This window comes from Oncorhynchus keta, unplaced genomic scaffold (genome assembly GCF_023373465.1).
Source record: "Oncorhynchus keta strain PuntledgeMale-10-30-2019 unplaced genomic scaffold, Oket_V2 Un_contig_11514_pilon_pilon, whole genome shotgun sequence".
Lineage (NCBI taxonomy): Eukaryota > Metazoa > Chordata > Actinopteri > Salmoniformes > Salmonidae > Oncorhynchus > Oncorhynchus keta.
In genome coordinates, this window is record NW_026277526.1 from 9,936 (window position 1) to 16,372 (window position 6,437).

At 47.8% G+C, this 6,437-nt stretch overlaps 1 long non-coding RNA gene across 1 annotated transcript; it reads right to left on the bottom strand.

Annotated features, from left to right (window-relative positions):
- Positions 1–1,425: 1,425 nt before the first annotated feature.
- LOC127917465 (uncharacterized) lies at positions 1,426–5,451 on the bottom strand. The gene is made up of 4 exons (XR_008097447.1): positions 5,304–5,451; positions 3,367–3,600; positions 1,698–2,216; positions 1,426–1,588 (listed from the first exon to the last, which is right to left on the bottom strand). It is a non-coding gene; the product is annotated as an uncharacterized LOC127917465 (long non-coding RNA).
- Positions 5,452–6,437: the final 986 nt, after the last annotated feature.

A 6,437-nucleotide genomic window follows, 5' to 3' on the forward strand; every position in this document is an offset into this window, starting at 1 on the left:
CTCTCGTTCAGGCCATTTGGCGTTATTGTCTGTAGGTGCTGGATCCACTCCCGTTCTACCCTCTTTCGCTGCCCACAGGTCCAGCCTATATGTGCCTGTAACCCTGATATGGTAAGGTGAGTGATGGGATGCTCCTGGAAGTGGGTTATGAGTTCTGTTTGTAGGTGTGCCCTTTTAATGTTATACAGGTGTTGTTTGAGTCTTGTTTCTATGGTGTGTTTGGTTTCTCCAATGTATTGTTTATTGCAAAGTGTGCATGTAATGATATAAATGGTGTTATGTGTGTTCAATGAATAGGATTCCTGTACTGGTGCTGATGTGTGGCTATGTATATTTGTAATGAACTTTATCTGTCGAAAATGGACGTTATGAGGTTTGAGGTCTTGTGGTGGCTTGCTACTGAATCTTGCTTTGGTGAGCATGTCCTTTAAGTTTTTGTTCTTTCTAAATGCTGAGATATAATTCTGTATGGTTTGAGTGGTATGTAAGTGTGCTGAACTGTAGAGAAGTTGTGTTTGAATGATTGATGTAGGGGTCTAATTCTATGTGAAAATGTGGTTACTAGGGGGATGATAGTTGTCTGTTGATTGAGTATTGATGACAAAGGAGGGAGACAGAGGAAGTGTTCCGGTTTAGTGGTTGGTGCAGATCACTTTCCATAGGGGAGTCAGGGTTAGGGTGAGGGAGGGAGATAGGATGAGAACCCTGGTTAGGGTAATGGTACACATTAGGGTTAGGCGTTAAGGGAGAGGGGTTAGGCGTGGGAAAGGTTAAGGTTACACTTGGGGTTAAGGGAAAGGTTAAGGTTAGGCGTGAGGTTTGGGGAGAGGTTAGGATTAGGCGTGGGGTTTGGGGAGGGGTTAAGGTTAGGTGTGGGGTTACGGGGAAGATTAAGGTTAGGCGTGGGGTTAAGGGAAAGGTTAAGGTTAGGTGTGAGGTTAGGGTTAGGGTTAGGGTTGGGGTTTGGGGAGAGGTTAAGGTTAGGTATGGGGTTAAGGGAAAGGTTAGGGTTAGGGGGGTTAGGGTTAGGGTTAGGGTTAGGCGTGGGGTTTGGGGAGAGGTTAGGGTTAGGCGTGGGGTTTGGGGAGAGGTTAGGGTTAGGTGTGAGGTTGAGGGAAAGGTTAAGGTTGGGCGTGGGGTTAAGGGGAGGGTTAAGGTTAGGCGTGAGGTTTGGGGAGGGGTTAAGGTTAGGAGTAGGATTGAGGTTAGGGTTAAGAGAGGTGGATGATTTGCTGTGGTCTGTGAGTGTTGGATGAATGGGAGGGAGGGCGGCCAATGTGTTGTTTTTAATAGTTCTTAAAAATCGTTTTGAATATCCTCTTCTTCTAAGTGCGTTGAATAGTATATTTATTGCATAATCCAGGTCTTGCTGCATTCCTCACTAATTCACAGCTGTCCAACCTTATCAGTGACCCGACCTTGTCCCACATTTCTCACTAATCCACAGCTGTCCAACCTTATCAGTGACCTGACCTGCCCTCGGCCCCCATTCCTCACTAATCCACAGCTGTCCAACCTTATCAGTGACCTGACCTGCCCTCGGCCCCCATTCCTCACTAATGCACAGCTGTCCAACATTATAACTGACCTGACCTGGTTCGTTAATTCTCACTAATCCACAGCTGTCCAACTTTATTGTGACCTGAATTTGTCCCTCATTCCTCACTAATCCACAGCTGTCCAACCTTATCAGTGACCTGACCTGAACTCGTCCCACAATTCTCACTAATCCACAGCTGTCCAACTTTATTGTGACCTGAATTTGTCCCTCATTCCTCACTAATTCACAGCTGTCCAACCTTATAACTGACCTGATCTTTTCCTGCATTCCTCACTAATCCACAGCTGTCCAAATTTATCAGTGACCTGACCTGACCTCGTCCTCCATTCCTCACTAATCCACAGCTGTCCAACCTTATCACTGACCTGACCTGGCCTCGTCCTCCATTCCTCACTAATCCACAGCTGTCCAACCTTATCAGTGACCTGACCTTGTCCCACATTCCTCTCTAATCCACAGCTGTCCAAATTTATCAATGACCTAACCTGACCTCGTCCCCAATTCCTCACTAATCCACAGCTGACCAACCTTATCAGTGACCTGACCTAGGCCCACGTTCCTCTATAATCCTCAGGTGTCCAACCTTATCAGGGATCTGACCTGACCTCGGCCCCCATTCCTCACTAATCCACAGCTGTCCAACCTTATCAGTGACCTGACCTGACCTCGTCCTCCATTCTCACTAATTCACAGCTGTCCAACCTTATCAGTGACCTGACCTTGTCCCACATTCCTCTCTAATCCACAGCTGTCCAACATTATCAGTGACCTGACCTTGTCCCACATTTATCACTAATCCACAGGAATCAAACCTTATCAGTGACCTGACCTCGTCCCCAATTCCTCACTAATCCACAGCTGTCCAACCTTATCAGTGACCTGACCTTGTCCTGCATTCCTCACTAATCCACAGCTGTCCAACCTTATCAGTGACCTGACCTTGTCCCAGATTCCTCACTAATCCACAGCTGTCCAACATTATAAGTGACCTGATCTTGTCCTGCATTCCTCACTAATCCACAGCTGTCCAACCTTATCAGTGACCTGACCTGACCTTGTCCCTAATCCACATTCAGTGACCTCACTAATCCACAGCTGTCCAACATTATCAGTGACCTGACCTGACCTTGTCCACATTCCTCACTAATCCACATCTGTCCAACCTTATCAGTGACCTGACCTTGTCCCACATTCCTCTCTAATCCACAGCTGTCTAACCTTATAAGTGATTTTACCTAACCTTGGCCTCCATTTCTCACTAAACCAAAGCTGTCCAACGTTATCACTGACCTGACCTCGGCCCACATTCTTCACTAATCCACAGCTTTGCAACCTTATCAGTGACATGACCTGGCCCCAAATTCCTCACTAATCCACAGCTGTCCAACCTTATAACTGACCTGACCTTGTCCCACATTTTCTCTCTAATCCACAGCTGTCCAACTTTATTGTGACCTGACCTTGTCCCAAATTCCTCTCTAATCCACAGCTGTCCAACCTTATCAGTGATCTGACCTGACCTCGTCCTCCATTCCTCACGAATCCACAGCTTTCCAACCTTATCAGTGACCTGACCTGACCTCGTCCCACATTTCTCACTAATCCACAGCTGTCCAACCTTATCAGTGATCTGACCTGACCTCGTCCTCCATTCCTCACTAATCCACAGCTGTCAAACCTTATAACTGACCTGAACTGAACTCGTCCCACATTTCTCACTAATCCACAGCTGTCCAACCTTATCAGTGACCTGACCTTGTCCCACATTCCTCACTAATCCACAGCTGTCCAACATTATCAGTGACCTGACCTGACCTCGTCCTCCATTCCTCACTAATCCACAGCTGTCCAACCTTATCAGTGACCTGACCTGACCTCGCCCACATTCCTCACTAATCCACAGCTGTCCAACCTTATCACTGACCTGATCTTGTCCCTCATTCCTCTCTAATCCACAGCTGTCCAAATTTATCAGTGACCTGACCTGACCTCGTCCCACATTTCTCACTAATCCACAGCTGTCCAACTTTATCAGTGACCTGACCTTGTCCCACATTCCTCACTAATCCACAGCTGTCCAACCTTATCAGTGACCTGACCTTGTCCACATTCCTTTACTAATCCACAGCTGTCCAACCTTATCAGTGACCTGACCTGACTCGCACATTCCTCACTAATCCACAGCTGTCCAACCTTATCAGTGACCTGACCTGACCTCGTCCCACATTCCTCACTAATCCACAGCTGTCCAACCTTATCAGTGACCTGACCTGACCTGTCCCACATTCCTCACTAATCCACAGCTGTCCAACCTTATCAGTGACCTGACCTGACATCGGTCCCCATTCCTCACTAATCCACAGCTGTCCAACCTTATAACTGACCTGACCTGAACTCGTCCCACAATTCTCACTAATCCACAGCTGTCCAACTTTATCATTGTGACCTGACCTTGTCCCACATTCCTCACTAATCCACAGCTGTCCAACCTTATCAGTGACCTGACCTGACCTCGTCCCACATTTCTCACTAATCCACAGCTGTCCAACATTATCAGTGACCTGACCTGACCTCTGTCCCATTCCTCACTAATCCACAGCTGTCCAACTTATCAGTGACCTGACCTGACCTTGTCCCACATTCCTCACTAATCCACAGCTGTCCAACCTTATCAGTGACCTGATCTTGTCCCACATTCCTCACTAATCCACAGCTGTCCAAATTTATCAATGACCTGACCTGACCTCGTCCCACATTTCTCACTAATCCACAGCTGTCCAACTTTATCAGTGTGACCTGACCTTGTCCCACATTCCTCACTAATCCACAGCTGTCCAACATTATCAGTGACCTGACCTTGTCCCACATTTCTCACTAATCCACAGGTCCAACCTTATCAGTGACCTGACCTTGTCCCACATTCCTCACTAATCCACAGCTGTCCAACATTATCAGTGACCTGACCTGACCTGTCCCACATTCCTCACTAATCCACAGCTGTCCAACCTTATCAGTGACCTGACCTTGTCCCACATTCCTCACTAATCCACAGCTGTCCAACCTTATCAGTGACCTGACCTTGTCCCACATTCCTCACTAATCCACAGCTGTCCAACATTATCAGTGACCTGACCTTGTCCCCATTCCTCACTAATCCACAGCTGTCCAACCTTATCAGTGACCTGACCTGACCTTGTCCCAGATTCCTCACTAATCCACAGCTGTCCAACCTTATAGTGACTGACCTGACCTTGTCCCACATTCTCACTAATCCACAGCTTATCAGTGACCTGAACATTCCTCACTAATCCACAGCTGTCCAACCTTATCAGTGACCTGACCTGACCTTGCCCCACATTTCTCACTAATCCACAGCTGTCCAACCTCTTATCAGTGACCTGACCTTGTCCCACATTCCTCACTAATCCACAGCTGTCCAACCTTATCAGTGACCTGACCTGACCTCGTCCCCATTCCTCACTAATCCACAGCTGTCCAACCTTATAGTGACCTGACCTGTCCCACATTTCTCACTAATCCACAGCTGTCCAACCTTATCAGTGACCTGACCTTGTCCCACATTCTCACTAATCCACAGCTGTCCAACCTTATCAGTGACCTGACCTGACCTCGTCCCCATTCCTCACTAATCCACAGCTGTCCAACCTTATCAGTGACCTGACCTGACCTTGTCCCACATTCCTCACTAATCCACAGCTGTCCAACCTTATCAGTGACTGACCTGACCTTGTCCCACATTCCTCACTAATCCACAGCTGTCCAACCTTATCAGTGACCTGACCTGACCTCGTCCCACATTTCTCACTAATCCACAGCTGTCCAACTTTATCAGTGACCTGACCTTGTCCCACATTCCTCACTAATCCACAGCTGTCCAACATTATCAGTGACCTGACCTGACCTGACCTGTCCCTCCATTCCTCACTAATCCACAGCTGTCCAACCTTATCAGTGACCTGACCTGACCTGTCCCACATTCCTCACTAATCCACAGCTGTCCAACCTTATCAGTGACCTGACCTTGTCCCACATTCTCTCACTAATCCACAGCTGTCCAACCTTATCAGTGACCTGACCTGACCTTGTCCCACATTCCTCACTAATCCACAGCTGTCCAACCTTATCAGTGACCTGACCTTGTCCCACATTCCTCACTAATCCACAGCTGTCCAACCTTATCAGTGACCTGACCTTGTCCCACATTCCTCACTAATCCACAGCTGTCCAACCTTATCAGTGACCTGACCTTGTCCCACATTCCTCACTAATCCACAGCTGTCCAACCTTATCAGTGACCTGACCTGACCTTGTCCCACATTCCTCACTAATCCACAGCTGTCCAACCTTATCAGTGACCTGACTGTCCCTCGTCCCACATTCTCACTAATCCACAGCTGTCCAACCTTATCAGTGACCTGACCTGACCTCGTCCCACATTCCTCACTAATCCACAGCTGTCCAACATTATCAGTGACCTGACCTTGTCCCACATTTCTCACTAATCCACAGCTGTCCAACATTATCAGTGACCTGACCTGACTCTTGTCCCATTCCTCACTAATCCACAGCTGTCCAACTTTATCAGTGACCTGACCTGACCTGACATTCTCACTAATTCACAGCTGTCCAACCTTATCACTGACCTGATCTTGTCCCTCATTCCTCTCACTAATCCACAGCTGTCCAACTTTATCAGTGACCTGACCTGACCTTGTCCCACATTTCTCACTAATCCACAGCTGTCCAACTTATCAGTGACCTGACCTTGTCCACATTCCTCCTAATCCACAGCTGTCCAACATTATCAGTGACCTGACCTTGTCCCACATTTCTCACTAATCCACAGGAATCCAAC